Source organism: Pleurodeles waltl, chromosome 3_1, assembly GCF_031143425.1.
Source record: "Pleurodeles waltl isolate 20211129_DDA chromosome 3_1, aPleWal1.hap1.20221129, whole genome shotgun sequence".
NCBI lineage: Eukaryota > Metazoa > Chordata > Amphibia > Caudata > Salamandridae > Pleurodeles > Pleurodeles waltl.
In genome coordinates this window covers 379,470,586-379,492,653 of record NC_090440.1, presented here as the reverse complement: position 1 = coordinate 379,492,653, position 22,068 = coordinate 379,470,586, and positions in this window count along the sequence as shown.

The window sequence follows — 22,068 nt, the reverse complement described above, 5'->3', positions numbered from 1 at the left end:
TCTCTTTGCGACTTGGATTTTGCGACTCGCAATTTGCGCCTTGCAATTTCCTATTGGAAATACCGAATTGCAAATTGCGACTCGCAAAACCAGGTCGCAACACAAAAAATCGCAATTTTTGCAATTTCTTATTTGTGGTCTGCAAATGCCTTTCATGCATCGCAGACCACTTTTTTGCACTCGCAAACTGCCGATTTTTGCGATTCGCACCGTTTGCGAGTGCAAAAAATTTCATACATCTGGCCCTATTGAACTCAACACCACCCTAAAAAGAAGGTCGGTTGTTCAAATGCTCTGTATTGCCACCATCCAATTAAAAGTGCAAAGAGCTGAAATATACTACTATACAGTCAAAACAATGCACCCAAAAACACTTTAAAATTGCTCCAAATTGTTTTTAAAAAATCGCATTTAAAACAGTTATATCGTTTGATTATTTCACAGCCGTCCTTCTACTCTGCTTTTCTAATCTGCCATAACCAACCCTCCTCCACACTATCCATCTTCTTGCCTGAAGCTGTTTTCCATTTGGGCTCATAACACATAGAAGTAGCTCCTTCTTGCGGTACGTTCTTCTCTGTCATCTTTTTCTGGGTGTTTAAAAAACATAGACATTGCGCCTGAATTTATTACTTGTTTTGCATTTGTTTTTGCACCATTATATAACCATCTTTGCCTGACGCAGAGCCATGAGCATGAAACGAATTAAATAAACAAAGAGAGCCCAAAGCATTTAACAAAGAGAACGTTGTCTTTTTTGCTGATACAGTTGAGAAGACTCTATGATGGCTCACTTTGAAACTGGCAACTGGCGAGACAGTACCTCGAGTAACAGTTCTGAAGATAGCCCAGTGATTCTTCTTAATGGATGAATTGTCGATTATGAACAAACATCCTCACTATATTTCCTCCTCGCTTATAAGTTCTTTTGAAAATGGATCCCCGTATTTTAGTATGGTGATCATATTTTCAAGCATGATCACCACGCATCATGCTTTGGGCCATTATCTTTTCATACTGGTACACGGGTTTCGTTAATATGTAGTTATTAATTAAATTGTTGTTTTACTTTTATTGCTGTGCTTCGCTCGCAGTCACTTACCTCCTTCTCTTCTAACAACTTATCTAGACAAGTGATGCTGATAATTTGAACAACAAACTGAATGGATGGAGCTCTCAAAACCTGCTCATCATAAGTTATGACTGTATAAGTAATTCCATGTAAGCCAGTGTATGTGTATACTACAGCCCTCTGCAAAGCTGCTTACCCCATCTCTAGCGCAGCCCACGATGGCATTCTAGCCCTTTCCACTTGTTGCTAAAACTCAGAAAACCGCGAAGCACAGCCTGTTCTCTGCCTCAGTTAAGAAGGGCTCTGGAACCAACACCGATGACAAGAAAAAAACCTTGCCTGAGTTGTTGGAAAGTAGCCCTGCTTGTCCAGGATAACATCATTGTGCAATAGCAAGTTGCCTGCGAAGCAGTGAACTTTCTGTTCAGGGAACTTAACATGCACTGTAGGTCAACTTCACTAGACTGTGGCAGAAGCAGGAATGGTCCTGTAGCCCAGACCAGTAGCCCTGGGTGCATGGATTAATGTTGTGTGTGTAGTAGTGCAACACAGCAATTGTACCAGAGACTGAAGTGCATGCCTGAACATCCCCGTTCATAACGCCCGTCTGGCATGTTCCCACCCCATCTTTCTCCAATACTCTCCCTCACTTCCCATTAATCTGACCCTCTTTCTCCCTACCTCCTATGTCGCCATCTCTGAGCCACAGAAGACAGCTGTATAGCTGACAGAAGTCAAAGGTCTAGCAGTGGGCTGAAAATGAACACACTAGATAGGCCGGGCAACCCTAATCTGCTGTCGTCGTATGTCAGTTATAATCAATGCTTCCTGCTCCCTCGCGTGCAACTAAACAATTCACATGCAACACTGAGCTCCGTCACAGACCCTACACTCTACTGCCGACTTCTAACACTCTCTTCCTTAAGGCTCTGGTTAGACATATCCAGGCATTTACTGCTCAAGGCGTATTTCCAGGCTCATCTCTCTAGTCTCCCAAACCATGGCAAAGCAGGATGAGGTTCTCCTTTGCAATGTGATATGTCCACTAGAACTTATAAAACTAAAGTAAGAATTGTGCTTCGATCAAAGAATAGCACAGTCTTTCAATAAGTTTTCACAACATGAGAAGTATAACAATGTAAATGACGTCATGTGTTTTAGTTCCACTATAGGACACTTTTACATCGGTGAATTGATATCTGACAGCTATTTCAGGGTCAAGAGGCGTCAGTCCAGTAATATGACTGCAGGTTAGAGCACAAAGGGTTAGGCAGAAATGTACTAACATAAAAGAAAAAAATACGGATATGAGAGGGGAAAGTAAAAATTGTCAGGAAAGGAAATGGGGAGGAAAACAAAAATGCAAAACACAGTAAAAAATGGACGTGAGATTGGGCGGAAATAAACACAGAGACGGGAAGTGGGCAAGTTGTTAATAGTAAGTCCAGAGGACAGGGCGAGAGGAAGTATGCAGGTGGAGCAGCAGGGCATGTTGCGGTAGATTACACGGGTCGGACTGGGACAGAAAATAAGGACAGGCACCAAATTAAAAGTGCCTTCATTAGTGAATTAGATAGCTAAGGAACTGGTCCATGTTTGCAAGTTGGTGCAGTTTTGAACTTGTTAAAACTCACTTCATAAGTGTTTTAAAAGGTGTGGAAGACTGAATGGATTTGAACTTGTTATAGTCAATGTTTGTTTAATATAATGGAAATTAATATTAAAAACCGAAACAGCAGACCCTAAAACAGGGTCACAAACGGGCAAAAAAACAGCCCATAAAGTGACATCTCAGACCGGCCGCAGGAACTGCCTGATGGCCCCACAGGCCAGTCCGACCTGGAGACGGCACAAGCCTGTGAGAGAAATGGGAAGGGATATAATGAGGAGGGAGAGGGAAGGATGGGGCCAATAATACGGATATTGTAAAAAGACTACATTGCCCACTCTTGAAGCGACTCTAACATACATAAACACTAACATTAACATGCAGCATAGTTGGATAGTACTTAGATAAACTTTTTTTATTTACAAAGAAAATTAAATTGCGTATCCACATCCAAACTCCCCTATCAAAAAATTAGGACACAAAAAGTGTTAAAAGAACAAGTGCTCCTGTCAAGAAGAAAGAGAGAAAAGTCAATCTCACACCTAACCAATAAAATCAAGATTTAAAGGACAGCCTGTTGGTTCAACTTTTAGTGCATTGAATCTTTAGTATAATTGCAAGAGTATTAAATCCCCATTAGAGTCCTTCTTTAATCCTGAAAACGAAAAAACACATCCAGGCTCGAACATCATCGTCAACATTTCAACCCTCTTTGGCTCTCGGGCTAATTCCGGGCTCACACACAGGTCTTCATCAGGACTAAAAAGATAGGGGACCACTAAAAATGATCCAAAAAAGATAATTCATCTAAATATACTAATCTTTTGAATAACATAATGCTGCTGTAAAACTATATACACCAATACTTACACTTATTGTAATTCCATTCTTAAGGCCACAGTCCTCTTCAGTTGAACTTCACATCACCTTATATCTACAACATACAAACACTACCTCTATTGCAAAAAACATCTTTTATACTATTCAATAAATTTGCATACAATAATCAGACCAATTGTTACAAATCTCTTACCCCAATCACATGGAGATATCCTCCTTTCTTCATAATACCACCAAATCTTTTGAAAATAATCCTTGAAAAAACAGCAAACATACATTGAAATCTCTATACCTAACAACCAACCCATATGTACAACAACTATCTATCTTCTATCAAGAGAATATAAATTAAAGCACCCATGTCTCACTACATTAATTAAATTAATCAATTTCTATTATTCTCATAAAAAACAATCCACACACCTATCAAAAATACTCCATTCCGAGACCTTTCAGCAGGGGAACTCCATACCTTTTAAATCCAATAACCATTCTCTTCACTTCATATCCGGCTTTAAAGAATCTATCAATGGACGCGGTAACACAACACCGCGCTTTTATAGCTTCCTTTGTTTCGTATACCGAAAAGGTGTCGAAAGAATGTGGTTGTTCCACTCCGGTCCGCCTCTCAAAATGAGCAACGCAATGCCAATCACCGCAGAGTAGACATACTTACTCGTCCTTTGGATCCGGCCTATGATATCCGGTCTTACAATCTCTGTCGAAAACAAACATCGCGCTTGGATCACTTCCATATAACGAGACGGGGGAATACCAACTGTTCCACTCTCGTCCACTGCCTAATATAAACAGCGCACTTCAAATCGTCGCAAACTTCAATAAAAAAATGCATCAGTGAAAAAAGGGGGGTCCACAACACATGGCAGACTTCAGTTCAACACGTGTTAGTCAAGAAAAAAGGGGTCCAAAGCACATGGCCAGATCGTGCTACTAGATGTTGTACTTCACAAGGGGCGCCTCCCACTGCAGAAACGGTCGCTCTATATGTAACACACTATTGTCCCACAAAAATCACAGGGAAATGTATGGCAGCCCCAGAGCAGAGTGTAATTACACAACGGAGGACAGCTAAAAGTAATTGGGGCCTATAGCTCATTATATGACCGATTTAATACATGCGCCCACTATACTTGGCAGCTTAATCCTTGTGGAAAAATCTAACATATGGCCATTATATATGATGGATAAGCAGGGAGATCGGACAGTCACTGACAATAGAAGGAGAAGAGGGTGGAAAGGCAGGAACAGATATAAAGGGTCTGACTGAAGTGTCCAAAGGGAGATAAAAAGCAAGTGTCCTAAGCATCACAGATGCAGACAGAAATAACATCAGGAATAGAGAGATTTGGAAGATGGGGGTACACCGCGGAAAGTAGAACTGAAAGGAGGGGGTGACAAAAGAGACAGTTGCTGAATGAGAGACATGGATAACAGAATGCCTGAAAGGCAATTCCTAATATGATACGAGTCAACATCATGTGCTTCTTGTAATGTGGAGGCAGGTGTGTTGGAAAGGGCACATCTTATAACATGATAGAAGAGATCGTTGTAGATCATACAAGTTTGGGTGAAGAGGAATAAAAGGCTCTATGATACAGCTACAGCAGCCACATCTTTTTGTAGGCATGTGCACCACACGTGTTCACCTACAAAATGACGAATACAAAAAGGTGAAAGAGGAATGCTTTAATTAATCAGTTAGATGGGGTTGCATCCCAGTCCATCTTTTTTTTTGTCCACCATGCCACCTCAGATTATAGTCAACCATATGCAAATCAGCCTTTTTCCTGCTCCAAAAGTAACAGCCCATCCCAAACAGCCAAGCAAGTCCTCCCTGAACTCGGACACAAGCACCCCAAGACTGGTTTAGGGCTACTTGATCCTCTTCAGTCGGGTATAGCTTGTTTCCAGTTCCAGAGTGTACACTGGTCATACCGGCCATACTAAGGCCATCACAATGAAGAATACAAAAATAGGGTGGGTGGAATGCATTAATTAATCTCAGCCACTAGGAATTTCTCAGGGCCGCATCCTAGTCCATCATTTCTTACCAACCATGACATCTCAGATTAGACCCAGGCATATGAAAATCCGCCTTGGTCATGCTCTGATAGGAACAGTCCAGCCTGACGTGCCAAACCAGGTGCTCTCTGGCTCTCTGGGTCAATGCTAACCCTGCCATAGGACTCGAGCTATAACTCACTGGTGAGGCCTAAGTAGGTCATAACCAGTCTAGGATTGCCTGTATTCCCATCCGGAGGGGACCTGGCAGATCAGTTCATGCTGGACTGTTCCTATTGGACCTTGACCAACCCTGATTAGGATAAGGAAGGTCTCTGCCCAAACTGGCAAAGTAGATAAAAAACGATGGCATGGAATGCATCACAGAGCAACTGCCAGTGGCTGAATTAATTAAAGCATTCCTTGCATCATCTTGTTCCTTCTGCTACAAAATGACACTGCTATTTTTTGTTTTTATTTACCAACCTGAGTTTGATCAGAAAATTAAATAAAAAACAATAACTTAAAAACCTTTCAGGACTTAATCACATTTACACATGAGAAAAATCTGAATGAATCATGCCCTCTATTTTTACCCAGTTCTCTGAGTGAATACAATCTAGCACCATTAGATATTATATTACAAACAATGAGGATGTTGAAAATGAGAAGTCTATGGATCTGCTCCACAAATTTTCTCTTTACATATTCACCTGGAAGAAGGGTGGTCCCTTGCCAGAGATGGCTTAATGGACAATACTGAAAGATTTGAATGCCTTGTCACCTGTGAATTGCTTAAAGAGTAGGTGAGATGCTGTCCTATAGATTAATGTGTAGTAGTGGTCTTGCCGCTGCATTTACATGTCCAGTTGGTGAGCAAACTATGATAGTTTATGTGAATCAACAGTGTCTGGACAATCATCTTCAGAAGTTGGACTGAAAGCATGTGCATGTATTAACACTTATGTTTATGAACAACTGGCATGGATTCAGTGTGGTGGAGGTCTGGGATCAGTAAGACATCAACAGTTATTTCACAGTAACCGTTGTTCTCTCATTAGGGGTTGCTTTAGCAAGAAGGATAGAAGCTATTTTGTTTAAAACAGTGCAGGGCCCCAAAGTTTTACTTGAAGACTTCTGCTCTACATGCCACTACTACATGCCAGGGTTGCTGAATGCTCAATCTGTCTAGTCTTCCTTCTACCTCTTTCTTACACTACTCTACACTTCCTGTCTCTTTCGCTCACTCTTGTAGGTTATTTGTCATGCCTGCTTTCTCACATTGTCACTGTTTTTTCATCTTTCTCTTTTTCTGGCTATCTCTTTCTTGCTGTGGGTCAGAGTCTGATGATACAAAATAAGTCAGTCTATAAAGAGAGTGAGAGACCCCGATCTCTACAGCCACCCAGCACAAATTAAGCACTGAGGAAAACAATTCAATGCAGAGGGTAAGATGATACATTTTGACAGTGAAAGTGGAGGAGTGACAGAATATTTAATTAATGAGCCTTAAAATGAAAGTGGAAATAAAGAGAATATTATAGCAGCTAGTGGACCCATAGATCTAGAAAGTGCCTAGTCCGAAACTATCAAACGGGCAACAATAAAACAAAAAGTAAATTGAGCCAGTAATTTGACTTGGTTTCTTCACAAACATGAGAAACTTACCTGTGAAAGCCAGTCCGTGAATTACCAAGCGAGGTGAGCAAGCAAAATATCGTAGCATGGTCAAGCTTAAGGATGAAGAATACTCCTGGTAAATAATATCTGGTAATGACCATGGTAGGAATGATGTTTTGAGAGGAAGCAAGATATGAGCAGGTGGTTGCAGCTGCGGCCCACTGGCAATGCTTTTTGGAGACTGGCACTTATTTTCCTTAATAGAAATTAATTGTATCGTATCAGAGAGAGAAAAACTTCAAAGGGGAAATAATCAGTAAGTTAAAGATGGAAACGATGACAAAGGAAACAAGCATTTGCAACACAATGGGTCTCGCATTTGCTCAACTTAGAGCTATTAGCATTCTAAAGTCCTAACCGGACTTTTATTGCCACATAAAATGAAAATGAAAAGTAATACAGTTTTACATAAGCGAGCCGACGGCCACTATGAGCATTCAGGAGACACACAAAAGGAAACAGAAGTTCGCTCGCAGTCAAACGTATCGGCAAAAGTGCATTTATCCATGTAACAGGTGAAAACCCTATGTTTTCAGTATGTTTGTTATGTGTCACTGGGACTCTGCTAGCCAGGACCCCAGTGCTCATAAGTTTGTGGCCTATATGTATGTGCTCCCTGTGTGATGACTAACTGTCTCACTGAGGCTCTGCTAACCAGAACCTCAGTGGTTATGCTCTCTCTGCTTTCTAAATTGTCACTAACAGGCTAGTGACCAATTTCACCAATTCACATTGGCATACTGGAACACCCTTATAATTCCCTAGTGTATGGTACCGAGGTGCCCAGGGTATTGGGGTTCCAGGAGATCCCTATGGGCTGCAGCATTTCTTTTGCCACCCATAGGGAGCTCTGACAATTCTTACACAGGCCTGCCACTGCAGCCTGAGAGAAATAACGTCCACGTTATTTCACAGCCATTTACCACTGCACTTAAGTAACTTATAAGTCACCTATATGTCTAACCTTTACCTGGTAAAGGTTGGGTGCTAAGTTACTTAGTGTGTGGGCAAATTTCCCGGACTTTGTGAGTGCGGGGACACCATTTCACGCGTGCACTATACACAGGTCACTACCTATGTATAGCGTCACAATGGTAACTCCGAACATGGCCATGTAACATGTCTAAGATCATGGAATTGTCACCCCAATGCCATCCTGGCATTGGGGAGACAATTCCATGATCCCCCGAGTCTCTAGCACAGACCCGGGTACTGCCAAACTACCTTTCCTGAGGTTTCACTGCAGCTGCTGCTGCTGCCAACCCCTCAGACAGGTTTCTGCCCTCCTGGGGTCCAGCCAGGCTTGGCCCAGGAAGGCAGAACAAAGGACTTCCTCTCCCTTTGGAAAAAGGTGTCAGGGCTGGGGAGGAGTAGCCTCCCCCAGCCTCTGGAAATGCTTTGATGGGCACAGATGGTGCCCATCTCTGCATAAGTCAGTCTACACCGGTTCAGGGATCCCCCAGCTCTGCACTGGTGTGAAACTGGACAAAGGAAAGGGGAGTGACCACTCCCCTGACCTGCACCTCCCAAGGGAGGTGCCCAGAGCTCCTCCAGTGTGCTCCAGACCTTTGCCATCTTGGAAACAGAGGTGCTGCTGGCACACTGGACTGCTCTGAGTGGCCAGTGCCAGCAGGTGACATCAGAGACTCCTTCTGATAGGCTCTTACCTGTGTTGCTAGCCTATCCTCCTTCCTAGGTAGCCAAACCTCCTTTTCTGGCTATTTAGGGTCTCTGCTTTGGGGAATTCTTTAGATAACGAATGCAAGAGCTCATCAGAGTTCCTCTGCATCTCTCTCTTCACCTTCTGCCAAAGGATCGACCGCTGACTGCTCAGGACGCCTGCAAAACCGCAACAAAGTAGCCAACGATGACTACTGCAACCTTGTATCGCTTCTCCTGCCGCTTTCTCGACTGTTTCCTGGTGGTGCATGCTCTGGGGGTAGCCTGCCTCCTTTCTGCACCAGGAGCTCTGAAGAAATCTCCCGTGGGACGACGGAATCTTCCCCCTGCAACCGCAGGCAACAAAAGACTGCATCACCGGTCCTCTGGGTCCCCTCTCAGCACGACGAGCGTGGTCCCTGGAACTCAGCAACTCTGTCCAAGTGACTCCCACAGTCCAGTGACTCTTCAGTCCAAGTTTGGTGGAGGTAAGTCCTTGCCTCCCCACGCTAGACTGCATTGCTGGGTACCACGTGATTTGCAGCTGCTCCGGCTCCTGTGCACTCTTCCAGGATTTCCTTCGTGCACAGCCATGCCTGGGTCCCGACACTCTAACCTGCAGTGCACAACCTTCTGAGTTGTCCTCCGGCGTCGTGGGACTCCCTTTTGTGTCTTCGGGTGAGCTCTGGTTCACTCCTCTTCCAAGTGCCTGTTCCGGTACTTCTGCGGGTGCTGCCTGCTTCTGTGAGGGCTCCCGGACTTGCTGGGTGCCCCTCTGTCTCCTCATCCAAGTGGCGACATCCTGGTCTCTCCTGGGCCACAGCAGAATCCAAAAACCCTAACCGCGACCCTTGCAGCTAGCAAGGCTTGTTTGCGGTCTTTCTGTGTGGGAACACCTCTGCAATCTTCTTCACGATGTGGGACATCCATCCTCCAAAAGGGAAGTTCCTAGTCCTCTTTGTTCTTGCAGAATCCACAGCTTCTACCATCCGGTGGCAGCTTCTTTGCACCCTCAGCTGGCATTTCCTGGGCATCTGCCCAATCTCGACTTTGTCGCGATTCTTGGACTTGGTCCCCTTGTTCCACAGGTACTCTCATATGGAAATCCACTTTGGTTGCATTGCTGGTGTTGGTCTTCCTTGCAGAATTCCCCTATCACGACTTCTGTGCTCTCTGGGGAATATAGGTGCACTTTACACCTACTTTTCAGGGTCTTGGGGTGGGCTATTTTTCTAACCCTCACTGTTTTCTTACAGTCCCAGCGACCCTCTACAAGCTCACATAGGTTTGGGGTCCATTCGTGGTTCGCATTCAACTTTTGGAGTATATGGTTTGTGTTGCCCCTATACCTATGTGCTCCTATTGCAATCTACTGTAATTCTACATTGCTTGCATTACTTCCTTTTGCTATTACTGCATATGTTTGGTATTGTGTACATATATCTTGTGTATATTTGGCATCCTCATACTGAGGGTACTCACTGAGATACTTTTGGCATATTGTCATAAAAATAAAGTACTTTTATTTTTAGTATATCTGTGTATTGTGTTTTCTTATGATATTGTGCATATGACACCAGTGGTATAGTAGGAGCTTTGCATGTCTCCTAGTTCAGCCTAAGCTGCTCTGCTATAGCTACCTTCTATCAGCCTAAGCTGCTAGAAACACCTCTTCTACACTAATAAGGGATAACTGGACCTGGTACAGAGTGTAAGTACCCCTTGGTACCCACTACAAGCCAGGCTAGCCTCCTACAATGTCATGTAAAGCGCTTGACTACTGCCCATCAAGAATGCGCTGCATAGAAAATAAAAATAAAAAGTAGTGCAGAAACCATTCTGAAAACATGGAGCCTTGTATGTTTTTAGTAGTTGGCCGGTGCAATTGAGGAGAGCTAAACACCGGAAAAGGCACGACGTATGCATGCCTTTCACAAATGAAATCAAGCGAATTTTGAAAGGCAAGCCCACTAACCAACCAAACTGATGGGCGTGGGGTGGGTGTTGTTAAAAGCTCACAGAGAGATTACAGAAGGTTAAAGCGCTTGTGCGCTCGACCCTAAAAAGCAGGGATGAAAAGGACCTGCAGACTGAGATAAAGAGAAAGGGAGTGTAATGTGGTAGCATAAAGGGGCATGAGGTAGAATCAAGACAACACAGCCTTGGTATTTGGCACCAGATCTTTGCTTGCACTGGAATTGGGCTTCTGCATCAGCACTTAGGGCCAGATGTAGCAAAGTTTTGCGAGTCGCAAATGGCCCGAATTGCTATTTGCGCCTGCGCAAAATCCGAAATGGGATGAAAAAATCCCATTTCCAATCACCAAATAGCGATGCGACCCAGCACCGAGTCGCAAAATTTGCGACCTGATTTTGCGACCCGCAATCAGGAAGTCACAAATTGCGAGTCGCAAACCATATGCAAAAGCCAGTCGCAATTTGCAACTAGTCGCAAAAAGCCAGTTTTGCACACCCAGATTACCACTGATTCAGAGCAGGTGGTAACCAGAACCAAAGTATAAAAGGAGACTCAGAAGGCATCTGGGCTACTCAAAATGGCTGAACTGTACGTGATTGCATGGAGGAGGAGAGTCCAGGCTGCCCAGCAGAGGAGGAGGAGGCAGAGACAGGAGAGGATATACTGAACCAGGCAGACACTATTTCAACAAACTGAGGAGGAGATTTATGACAAATATAGACTGAGCAGTGCTGTAACCTTAGAGATTATTGAACTGCTGAAACCTCAGCTTGAACGACAGACAATGCGCGACATCCCCACACGTGTGCACCTCTTGGCCTCGGGTAGCTATCAGGGGGTGATTGCAGTGGCAGGTGGGGTATTCCAAAGTGCCCTCTCACGATTCTTCAGACGTTTCCTAGATGCCATACTTGCACACATGTCCAGATATATATACCTTCCCAGGAATGAGGCAGAAATGAACAGCACCAAGTTGGACTTCTACAGAATTGCCAACTTCCCCCATATAGTAGGGTGTGTGGACGGGACACATATACAAATTTGCCCACCTGCAAATCTGGAATATGTGTTCTGCAATAGGAAATGGTTGTGGTATGTGACGCCCATAATGTCATTACTGACATTGTAGCTAAATTTCCAGGGAGTAAGCATGACTCATACATATTCAGGCACAGTGGGATACACCAACGCCTAGCACGTGGGGAGTTTGGAGAAGGATATCTATTAGGTATTGGTGACTACACTCTGAAGCCTTACATACAGGTCACTGTGTAACCCTGTGATGCCCTGCTAAATTTTCCTCTTTTGTCAAACAGGTGACAGTGCATATGCCCTGAGACCATGGATACTCACCCCATACTTAACACCTGGCAATCAGAACGAGAGGTGATACAACATTACACATCGGTGGACCAGAACTGTAGTCCAGAGGACCTTTGGCTTCTTAAAGGCAAGATTCCGATGCCTCCACAAAAGTGGAGGAGCACTCCAGTATGCCCCAGAAACAGCATGCAAGATAGTTGCCGCCTGTGCCATCCTACACAACATTGCCACCAGATGTGAGCTACATCTCACCCCTGAAGACACAGACAGGGAGGATGAGGAGCAAGAGCTACCACACCGACTGCCTGGGGATAGAAGCATCGCAAATGAGGGCAGACAGAGACGGAACCACATTGCAACCCAATACTTTGGCAGGTACGTGGCAAGTGTGACCACACTCACTAATGTCAGACACACATAGCCCAGTTGTGTGGTAAAACAAACAAAACCTTTTTACTGCTAAACTATAATGTTGTTAAAAATGTGCAGTATGCAACAGTCTGGTATTGGAAACAGTCAAATCAGACACATTATTTTCATGTGCCTCAGTACTAGTACATGTCAGTAGCTCACAGCCTCCTCCGAATGCGGCCACCATGGCTCACTCCAGGTGGGTCTCCTGAGCCCTGCCATGCACTGCTACTCCGCAGCACACGCACATCAGTGGCAGACACACTGCTGATTGTTGAGCCCTTCTCCCTGTCCTGCGGGGTATCCCCTGTACCCCTTGCAGCCTGTCTGGTCTCCATGATATCAACCGCATGGCTGATGCGGCCAAGTCCCCATGCCACATCACCAGCAAAATGACACAGTTCTATCTGCAGGCTGACAGTGCGCCTTGACAGGCAGGTTGTATTTGTTGCCAGGCGCCCAGTGAATGCTGCAAGTCTGTCAAAACGGGCTGCAGTGTTGCACTCTCTGCGCCGTGCCTGTGCCCTGTCAGCCACCAGTTCCCTGACCAATAAGTCAATGGATTGTGTCAGGTTCCCCAGATGCGTGTTTATTGTTTGGAACTGATTGTCCACATTAGCCAGCCCATGGTTCAGAGTGGTCTGCAGTCTTGTTAGGTTCGGATTAATTGACCTCAACTGTCTATTTTGCAGGCGCTGACCCTGTACTAAGGATACCTCAAGTCCCCCAAACTCAACATCTGCGACATCCTCACTGTGCACAGACTGCACTCTGCGGCGGCGTCTGCGCACTGCGCCTGCTGATAGCTGTGTGTGCCTCTCCGTAGGCATTGGCCCTGGTTCTACCTCTGCTGCCTCCATATCCAGCGTAGGATTGTCCATGGACTCCGGTGGCATTTCCATGGGTGGTGTTGTCCTGCAGTGCCCTGCGGTGTCAGTGGCAGCCTCTTCCTGTGGGTCTGGACCATGTTCCTCTCCCTGCATTTGCCTATATTTGGACTACTGTACTACATTGCCCATAATGCACTATTCTAGAGGTTGCTAGACTAGAATGGAGCTAGTCTGGAGGTGTCTGCTGCTGTGTACTGGGATTGTGTGTATAGTGCATTTGTGGGTGTCAAATCATATATTTTGGTACTTACTTTTTGATGTTCCAGGCGCTGAACTGTTCACATCTCCTATGCCCAGTACAGCCTCTGGCTCCAGTGTTGTCTCCACCATGGTTTCCAGTGCTGTAGGTGGTGGAACAGTGGATGGGCCTCCTCCAGTGCCTCCAGTGCCCTGCATCTCCCTCATGCGCTCCGCAACCCTCTCCTTGGTCCTGGAGCGAAGGTCATACCACCTTTTCCTAATTTCATCCACGGTGCGGTGGCTTACCCCAATGGCATTTATTTTGTCCTGGATGTCTTGACATATTTTCTTTTTTTGGGTGTCAGGGACACTAAGTGCTGCCTTGCCAAAGAGTTGGTCATGGCACAGGCAGCACTCCTCAGTTAGTACCTCCAACTCCTTGTCAGAGAACTTGATTTTTCTCTTCCTGACAGCACTGGGTGTCTCCTTCTCCATTGTTGCTGCAGATCCTCTCACCTGGGTGTGGTTATGCAGTTTGGGCTGGGTGTGCTCCTCCCTACTCCCAATTCTATTTGGTGACTTCCTGGTTCTGATGTCATCACCGAGAGCCAGGAAGTGGGTATTCCAACTGTTTTGTTCCAACTGCAGGCAATTTGCGAGTCAGTCGCAATTTGCGACCCCGGACCACACCCTTCGAGCAAATTGCGACCTCTCTATCAACGGAGGTCACAAATTGCGGTGCGACACCTCTGCGACTCGCAATTTGGAATGGCGAGTCTTTCTGGCATTTGGTTTTGCGAGTCAGAAATAGCGATTCGCATGGAGTCGCTATTTCCGAGTTGCAATTTTTTACCTACCTACATCTGGCCCTTACTCTCTTATACATTGAGCACTGTGCTTGCAGGTGCAGGGTGCACATTGAAAGAATCAATTTGCAAGACCAGAGTAGAGAGAATGAAGAGAAGTACGATGAGGCAGGATGCCCTCTCTGTGTTTCCTGTGTTCAGCGCATCTCAGATCCTCTACTCATCAACGTGACTGCTCATCCACGCTTGAGACCTAATAGTGGGAACAGATTGGTGTCACACGCTTTCCAAGTGAGGGGGCCAGAGAAGTCATGGTCCAAACTGGTGTCACTTGAAGACACCGACCATACAGCCACAAACGAAATTATGAAGCCCTCAGCAAAAGAAAGACAGGTTAATACAGACTGAATGAGTGTTGTGGAAAAAAAAACAATTCCGAACAAAAGTAGGGGAGAGGAAGATGATTGCAGACAATTTCTTAGAGTAGCGTTGATATGTGAGCAGAAAACACACCGTGTGCAGAATTACGGTGGCGTACATGCGGTGCTTAATTTGTGAATAAAAAGGTGCCGGTGCCCAAAGCTATCTTTGGAAACACGGGGCTGCTGCAAGCACGGAATACTGAAGCAGCCTAATCTTGAAGCCATCTCGGGCCTCTTTAATCCATTTACGCCACTCCCGACCCCTTTGGCTCAGTCCAGCAGCTTTCTGCTTTCTCCCTTTGTGGCACTTTTTGTTTCTCTCTTCCTCCGTCTTTCCCATATGTATTTTTGCTCGCTTAAGGCAGAAACATAAGTGCCGGCCCTCAAAAATAAGTGCCGGTGCCCAGCACTGAAACCACAGGCTCAAATTAAGCAGTGTTTCCACGGCAAACGTTACATTTATGTCCTTACTATACAGAATGAATTATGCAGGCCTTATGAGGGAAAATTAGTAATAAAACATATATTATTATGTAAGTGTTTTTGCTTAGGACAACAATAAGCCTGGTGTTGACCTCTCAGTAATAGCATAAAGCATTCTCTAACTTGACTATTTTAAAATACGTTTACTTTTAAAACATCCAATCCTATGCTCGGGTCATTGTGTTGTTTTAGCTTCAATATCAAAATAATCTTAAATCGAGAGTAGTTCCTTGATATAAGATTTTCTAATCTCAATCACTCCTTCCCCAATTTCACAATACGTTCGGTGATTCTATGCTATTCAGTGTGATGTACTTCATTTGTATACACTGAACTATATGCGTGTCTTTATAGTGAAAATTGAACAGGTTTAAAAATGAGCAACAGAATATAATATTTGAATGTCAACAAGATAATAATTAGAATTGAACAAAATGACGAAGCAAATCCAGTGGCTTTCATTATAGGTTATGAGAAAGGCTGAAAAGAAACAATGAAGCAGCGTTTGTTATATCCTGTCTACGCTTATTTTTTTGCAACCTTTAGGTATTTGTAGGAGAGAGAATCTTAATGTATGATTCCACACATTCTGAGCTGGAGCTTTTTAAAAAAATATGATTTACATTACACTGATTCTAATATTTTTTTTGCAAAACATATCTAACTGCTTTTTGGCGTGTTTCATTTTACTTTAAGTCTGCAAACATCCTATCCCTTTCATATGAAAGAGCAACATGTTAAAGATTTCAGCAGTTTGTAGGAAGATTGAGGGTGTGACTATATATTATAAGGATTAAGATCCCCCATACAAAGATATTGCATGTCACCTCGGAATTTAATGACCTCATAAAGGAACTCAGCCTACCGCCTCATCCCTTTATGTGGTCACAGAAGTCCTTGGTTACTTGCAATATCCATACAATGTATGGTGGCGGTACTTTATCCCTATGAATATATCTGGTGCAAAGTAAAACTTCTGTGACAGCTACAGAAAAATAAAATGTTTTTTAATCATTCTGTAAGCCCTTGTAAAGACATACATAAACAGAGCTACTGTTCACTTGTCGCGGCTTCTGCTACACTAGTTTACTCAAAGAGCACTCACTTGGGGTTACGAACATTCCGCATATCGATTCAGGTCATGCTCCAATAAATGTCCAGCATGACTTCAATGGATGAGCGGATTCAGATTGTAGTTGCTCGGTTTACTCCCAGGCCATGTCTCTAATCCCTGTGGAGATGCTATTAGCTATTGCTTGACCTGAAATTCACATGAGCTGGCTCGCGCTCCAAGTTTGGTCTGCTCTGCCTGCTCTGTCTGGACCTTTTTGATCAATCTCATGAAGGGTACTAGAGATGAATATGAAAAATACAGGACAGAGGCATTTAACTATTCTATTTCCGAGTCTGTGTGTTGGTAATGAGGGCCTGCCCTACACTTACACTTTTGTAGAGCTTTATTTTGTGAATTCATATTTCCAACAGATCACCATACCTTCCTACACAAAACCAATCCCCACAAGCATTTTCCTCTTTCTAAGTGTGCTAGAGAATGCGGCACACTTAGAAAAAGGAAATACCAAGGAGAAATAAAGATATTTCTCCTCGTCGGCGCGCCTCTGGTGGGAAGGTGTACAATTCTGACGCATTCCAAGGTCAACTAATGTTGAAACTCTGGGAATGTTTCAGAATCCATGGAAGGATGAGTGGGAACACCCACCCTCTACCTATTGCAGGCCTCACTGCTGCAGAGTAACTCAAAACCACAATTTGGGCTGCCTTACCTTACCTTAGGTTTATCAAGCCACTCAGGACCACACAAGGTGGGCTTGCGTGGCCTGATAAATCTCATTTAGGTGCGTGCTGCAAGGGTGACGCTAAACCTTAATAAATATGCCCGTCAGTTAGTACATGCACATGAGCTTGTGTTACGACTTGATTACAAAGTGTTATACACAGAAGGGCTCCTCATATGATTTTGAAGGATTTTTAAGAACCCTCACTGTAATTAACAAAATGTCAGAATTTTTTTTAACTGATGCAATGTATTATTAATACCTGGTCACACTCCTAACGCCTGACCTTTTAGACAGTCATATATTTATCTTAGCATCTAGAATAGGTTATGCCTCATGTAATTTGTGCATAAAGGTATATGGTTTCCAGCTAAAAAGCTGACCTATATACTTCTCTCTGACCCTGCGAATATTTGATGCAGCATTACAAATATTATGCATAAGTATAAGAAAAATGTCCACATGTGCACTAATTTCTTCTTTGCATCTGGCCTTGTGAATCCTTAGAATTGTATGCATGTGAGTCAGATATACCTTTTTGCTATGGAAAGAATATTTCTAGGGAGGTAATTTTTAGAAAAAAAAAAAAAAATCTTAGCATGAACATTTTTAATGTATCTAAAAGTAATATGCATGCCGTCACCTGCAACCTCTGGGCTGCGAGAAACACATGAGCAACCACTGTAGCAACAGGCCTTGAAATGCCCTCCTACCCCTGCCCCCCCCATTCAAGATGGCCATTCACAACCTTTTGCGCAATCAGGGGGGTACGTGCAAGACAGGATACATTTGAGATAATCACCTGCTGATGTTTGTCAATACGGAATTGTGCAATATCTGCTGAAATCCTTTGCAACACTTTTAAGAATTACGGGCTTGTTCTTTATATTGAGCTGATAAATATGTCAGAAAGTCAGACCAATCCGTGTTAAAAGCACCCACTTTTGTGTTTACATATATGAAGTTATTTTCTCCGTTACCAAAGGGGTAATTCTGAGTGAGGAATCCCTCTCAGTCGGGGTGCAGGTGTCCTGCAGAGTAGGAGAGTGGCTGGATGGCAGCCACCATCATTATGGCAATGTGCTTCCTGATATGGGTCCTTATGACCCCCAACCCGGAGGGTGAGACCCAGCAACACAACTCCAAGACCACAAGGGAAATTATTTCCAAGCATTGTGTCGGTTTCCTGTAGTATCATCAGTGTTTTCCCAGTTTCAGCCAGTGCCAGAGAAGGTGTTGCAGTGAGCCCACCCATAGCTCCTCAATTGTCCCAGATGTAATTGGAGATTTAAAAAATGACAGTGACTTTTAAATTTGGTCTTATTGGCGTCACTGCTAATATTTTAAATTGACCCCTTCCAATATTTCCCAAGCTCAAATGTATTTTAGCTTTTCATTAATGACATATGTATATATATATACGTTTTAAAGAATAGCATTTTAGTTGCTTTTATATTTTTATTATTAGGCTTCTTTGCCACTTCTGAACCGGAAAGGGGAGGGTATTGTATAGCCATTTTAGTGATGTCTCTGGGCACGTTATTTCAGTACTTAGGCCTGCCGCTTGTGCCCTTTAGTCCAGTACTTAGGGCTGCCGACACAAGTGGAACACTGCATATCCAAAGTTCACAGGAACACACATATCCTTACGTGGGGACATTTTCTCAGAACATGCACTGTTTCATTACAAAAACACTTCACTGTCCAATGCACGTTTGAGGGAGATTCCAGCCAGATAACCACAACTGTATGCTGATTTACTTTACTGCAGCTGCTTGCTGAGACTGCCGGTTCCCTGGCCTACATGAGGATGGTGTCTTTGTAGACAACAGGCTTCCTTGCTCAGATAAGGGGGATGCTGTCTTCCCAGGGGGGAATCCTGAAGGGCTGATTAGGGCTTATCATGCTGTGCTCTAACATAGCTTAGATAGGAATCACATATATTATGCATAGTGACAATATGCTGCAATTTTTCCTGTGTTTCACTTCTCTTCTCACCATTTTGGTTCTATTATGTTTCATCATTCTAATTATTGCATTTCATGCCATTTCATCTAAGATGCAGCTGATTCAATACATATTATCAAACCAATTAGCCTCTGTTTGTCTTTGCATGTGTGGGACTAATGTAACTGAGAGAAAAGGATGAGATCTCTTACATACGATTTCCCTGAGAAGTCATCTTGTCATCTGCCTATTTGCCACAAATCTTCCATACTCTTGGGCAGAGATGAAGTGCTGCTACTTGGCCAGGAATGGATTAGGCCGACAGTTGTCACATGGTGTGGGTTTGGATTTAGTTACTTAAAATTCAGGTGATGCTGCTGTCCAAATCCAGCAGCCTCATTAGGATAATGAGAGCCCATGCGACAGCACTGTGCACAATCTGGAATATACGTTCTGCCAAAATTAAAAAATCCTAACAAACATTGTATTTTTTTTATATAGGTTGGTGGTTGCAGTTTATTTATTTATTTATTTGAGAAGGTTTATATAGTGTGAACATGACGCATCAGAGCACTGTACAAACAGCAGACAAGCAATACATATACAGTAAGAAAGCAATCAGAAATAAGCAGGCATCAAATAAATGTACTGTGACAAAAATGGTTAGGTAGATTCACATTCCGCGGTGCCTCCATGAATATAAGTCAGTTGAGTACTTCAGGGTTATTACTGAAGTAATTTGTTCTTCAGAACCATTTTCACTTCTATTTTGAAGGAGGTAGTCGAGGGGTTTGACCCAATTACAGAGGACAGAGTGTTCCATAATCTTGGGACTAGGCCGGAGAAGGAGCAGTTGTAAGTATTCTTTTTGTTGAGCTTCTGCAGCTCAATAGTAGTGAGTTAGAGCTTCTTAAACAATGACCAACTCCAGAAAGGTCCAGTAATAGACCAGGTAGATGGCAGTGTTATGGTAAGTGCCTTGTGTGTCATGTAGGCTATCTTCAGCTGGACGCTTGCTTCAAATGGGAGCCAATTGAAAAGTTTTAAGACAGGCGTAATGTGATCAAATTGTCTGGATCCTGTGACGAGCCTAGCCGCTCAGTTTAGCATGGTCCTTAGTGGGGCCAGCCTTGCTTTGGGTAAACCTGTAAGAGTAGCAATCCTGTAATGTAATCGGGAGATGACTAGGGATTGAACTGTCAACTGAAAGGCATCCTGGGTCAGGAAAGGTTTGAGTATCCTAAAAATGTTTTGTTGGTATTTGGCTCCTCATTGTGCTGATATGATCATGCTTATTCGGGTATTTGTCCAACATTATACCAAGTGATTTACTAGAGTCAATGATGTATGTGGCACAATTGAGAGCTGTAAATTGTTTGAGCCAATCTTCTATGGAGGCAGAATGATTGTGGGGACGATCAAGATGAATTCCGTTTTTAGTATGTTGAGCATTATGTGGTTGTGGGTTGGCCATTGTTGAGATTTCAGCAGGGAGTAGTTGGGAGTACTGACGTCCTTGGGTGATGAGATTTTCAGGTATAATAGTGTCTCATCAGCATACATATGGTAATAAATATTTGAGTGTTTAGAATTCTAGTGAAAGGTTCCATGAACAAATTGAATAGCGTGGGTGAGAGAGTGGAACCTTGGGGTACTCCAACTGAGACCTGAGTAGTGTCAGAGAGGGTTTGATTGACTTTGATTCTTTCAACTCTGTTATGTATGAAAGAGGCAAACCAGTTTAAGACGGGCCAGCTATCCCCATTCTTGACTCCAGAAGGTCAATCAAGCTGTCATGTTTGACCGTGTTGAACACAGAGGAGAGATCAAGAAGTAGAAGCAGGCACGATTTGTTCTGATCAAGCAGTTTTGATCTTTTAATTGTGCACACTTTCTAAGAAGTATTATGCCAGACTCTTCACCTCATTTGAAAGCTTGTATCCCAAAAACAGGACACTGAGGAAGCAATTTTAGTTTTCTTAAAATTTAATTCATAGCCATAATCAGAAAATCCCAATACAATGCGATCTACCCTTGCCTTATATGTGTTGAGGTCGTCACCTGCCAGTTAAATGTCATCTACATAAGACAATGCCTCGGGATCACTATTGTGTAATATTGATGTAACACAGGCAGAGAACAATCCTGAACTTTTCTTATACCTTTGAGGAAGACAGCAAAAGCAACCCTGAGAGCATAACACAGAAGAAGTACTGAAATCGCGGCTTTCAGGTGACAGATTTGGAGGAAAAAAACCTGCTGGGAATTTCCAGGGTTGGGTTTTTTGCACTCAGTGTTATTTATAGGCGCTGTGCTATGTGCATTTTGAATAGTAAATGTGCTTGTGTGACTGTTTAAATGTCTATAATCTAAAACTATTCTGTAGGAATGGTGTGGCTTAGATATGGGGAACAAAGAGTTATTCATTGGAGATACACAGGGTTCAATTACTCCCTGGTACTCTAGATGGGAAAGAATTTTCCTCACTGGAGCTTTAGCATCATGATTCTTTGGGTATTGAGGTTGTGTTTGTGGGTTGGACCTTATAGGTATAACGTGATAAGGACAGTCCATTTCTCAACCCACATGGTTGCTGTACAGCACTGGAGCCTGTGCCAGAGCTCAATCTGCAGCATTGGCCTGTATTGCTGGATCTGGAAGTGAAAAAGATGCCAAAATGACATCTTGCCCTTGTGGGTGCGCTCTTAAAAACTCTGGCAGCCAATCTCTTTCTGCCAGAAGAATGTAATAGTTTAGGGGTAATCTTTCTGCTTAATGTCCCTCTCATTTAGAATTTTTAATTTATAGACCCTGTATATAGGTGGGCCAATGTGCGTGTCTGGGGTTTCGACTTCAGTGTAGCCTTTAGTTGCTGTCATGTTCAGAAGCTCTTGAAGATTCTGGTGAACTATTGTGACCTCTGCCATGCTGTCCAGCAAAGTCATTGCCCA